We start from the raw sequence: 3,009 nt of genomic DNA, 5'->3' as shown, positions 1-3,009 counted from the left end.
TTCCTTTCAGCACAGAAGAAGACTATCAAACACTGCCGTATGCCCAAGAGAGGGATGCCACCAAGAAGAAACAGTCTTTCATCTTTTATGGACTTGTGCTTTCTCAAAGAGTATATGGAACAAGATTTTGCCACTTTTAAGAACAATTACAGCAATTAAAACGTTAAACTATTATGTGATTCTATATGGACAGATAGATTGTGATTGTATGCAAAATAGATGGACAGCATGGAGGATCATAAACTGTGTGAAGGCAGCTCTCTGGAAGGCACGGAACATTTTACTTTTTAAAAAGGATATCTTGTCGGTGGATGATGTATTTGGGATGATTTTAAGTGAGATGTATTTATACCTGTTACTTGATAAACAAAAAGACGCCTCTGCATAGGTAAAATGGCATTTTAATGATTGGAATTGATCAATTAATGTATTTGCACCTGTATGTAAATCTTTGAAATTTGAATAAACGGTTTTGTATCGTTGTGGTACAGCCAAATAAAAAAAAAAATCTGTTCTTATCAGTTTAATATCTGATACGTCCCCTATCTGGGGACCATATATTAAATGGATTTTTACAACAGGGAGATGGAAATAGAGCTTGCTCTGTCCACTCCACGCATTGACCTGGTATTGAAGTATTTCCAGGACCGGTGCACCCTTTCCTTATGTGTTTACTAAAATCAGATTCCAAAAGTGCTGTTTGTGTTTGCCATTGTGTTTGTCTTGCACATTGCACATCTCCTTTAATCCCATTATTTCAACACCTGTTGGACAATGCATTTGTACAGTCATGTGTGATAATGAGCTAATGTATTAAATGCAATTAATTAATAGATTGACACCTCTTGTTTTGTGTCGTCTGTGTTTCCGGCATTTCAAATTGGAACAGCTCATTCACCTTCCTTGTCTTCTCTCCGCCCTCGCTCCTAGGTAGGTTAAAGAGCTGCACCTGAGCCAGCCATCAAGCCTGCCACTGATTGATGCAGCACCACAGTCAAATAGTGGAGTGGAGTAGGGGAACAGCAAACAGCCATTAAAGCAGCCAGCCGCCAGCCAGCCCGCCCGCCACAATGGACCTACCTGTGTACACTAGATGGATGTGTTGGAATGTACTGTCGTCCCTACATTTCAAGAAGAAGTAAGAATTGCAGTTGCAACAAACCCTTGCTTGCCTACAAAGAGAGCAGCAATTTGGATTTGTTACTATGTTACCTGGAAGAATAACAAGGATGGAGGTTGTAGGAGCAAAGAGAAGTTGTCTGTAAAGTTGGTGGATGCCTATTTTCCATTTTGCAGTCCCTTGTCTCCCTCTTGTGGCCTCCTGGAGGCAACTAGCTGTGCAGAAAAAGACAGCCTGGCGGCCGCCTGTTGCAGTGTTGCCCTCTCAGGCAACACTGAGTGACTGACTGAGCAGCACCGTCTTATATAAAGTTCAGACGGAACTTTGCACGTGTCATAGTGGAGCCCTCAGGAGCCAGAGCCAGCTTTCTGACATCATAATGGGGCCTCAGAGATAAAAGCCTGGGCCCAGGCAGTGTTGGTCAGTGCTGCTCAGCAGGCAGCACTGGACTGGATTACAGCTGATACAAGATGTGAAGGAACAAGGGGTGGCTGTGGGCATGCACTTACTGCTGCTGCCAGTGTTTGCACGGCAGGAGGGCATTTGGGCGTTGCCAGGAAGGCGTTTTGATGTAGATTCCTCCTCTTTCAGCACTGCATTGTGGTGCAAGCAAAAGAAGCAAATCCTGTCTTGCTTCCTCTCCGGCCTTTATTCACCTCCCGCGTAGCTGTGCTTGTGTGAGTGTGTGAGCCTGCAGGGCCCCATGGAATTGCCTAGGAGTAGGCTGAATCGCTGCAAGGGGTGAACAGCAGTATTGGGCAGGCTCGGGCAACGCGCGCCACTTTGGGGTTATCGCTTCTCGGCCTTTTGGCTAGGACCAAGTGTACTTGTACAGGCGGGAGAGATGTTCCTAACCTTTTTAACTTCTTTTACATTAAATACTTTTGCTTCTGTTTTAAAATGTATAATTCTGATGGTATTTTTAGCTACTTTTTAAAGTACGCTACGGGCATGATTTTTAAACGATGGTTTCGTGTCCCTTTGAATTCTCCTGTGCTTCTGTGTCCCCCAAAACAATATGCGGTGCTCGAAAAGACTGTCAGGCTCCTAGGTCTCCAAGAATTGGAGCCTGACATATTGGGGGACCAGAAAAAAAGTGTCACTCTCCTGTAGGCGGCAGGAGGATACACTGGCAGTTTCAAACTTCTCACAGGCAAGGTCCAAGGTGGTGTGGCGAAACGTTTTCGGAAAATTTATGGCAAATGTGCACAAGGACCTTGCCTGGGCAATCGTTCACCAGTGCCTCCCTACCCGTGAATTCCAGCATAGGCGAGGACTGGTGGCGAGAGCCAAGTGCCCGAGAGACAGGTGTGGTGACGACGAGACGGTAATGCACCTGTTTTGGAACTGCCCATATGCACAGGAGGTTTGGAGGAAGGTAGGCCCATTGCTGAAATGGGCCTGCGGTCTTAAAGATCTTAAATTTGAATACGTGTTTTATGGTCTTTTTAACTGCCCAAGTTTTAAACAGCAAATGGTCTGTTGGATCATTTTAAACTGTTTTAAGAATGCCATCTGGAAGGTTAGGAACATTCTGCTTTTTAAACATGATTTTATTGACGTTAAAAATTGTGTGAAATATGCCCTAAGTGAAATGTACATTTATTATCTTAGGGACAAAAAGCAGCTAGGGGTAAAAGAAGCAACATCCATGTGGTGTTTGCAAATGTGGAATACCATAACATTGTAAATAAAAATGGTTTTATTCTTTTATGTCTTTTATGCCCTGTATAAATTTTATCCTGCTATTGTTCTGTACTTTTATTATAACATCTGTATTACTGGTCTTATTATTATTACTTTTGTATTCATTTAAATGTATGAATATTTATGTATTATGCCATTGATTTTATCTTGTGGTTTCAATTTTAAAAAAAAGTCTGTAAAAT

General features: G+C 42.7%; 1 non-coding gene across 1 annotated transcript; it reads left to right on the top strand.

Annotated features, from left to right (window-relative positions):
• Positions 1-476: 476 nt before the first annotated feature.
• Positions 477-661, top strand: LOC142654280 (U2 spliceosomal RNA). The gene has a single exon (XR_012848976.1). It is a non-coding gene; the product is annotated as a U2 spliceosomal RNA (small nuclear RNA).
• Positions 662-3,009: the final 2,348 nt, after the last annotated feature.

This window comes from Rhinoderma darwinii, chromosome 5, assembly GCF_050947455.1.
Source record: "Rhinoderma darwinii isolate aRhiDar2 chromosome 5, aRhiDar2.hap1, whole genome shotgun sequence".
Lineage (NCBI taxonomy): Eukaryota > Metazoa > Chordata > Amphibia > Anura > Rhinodermatidae > Rhinoderma > Rhinoderma darwinii.
This window is presented reverse-complemented; position numbering and strand designations above follow the sequence as displayed.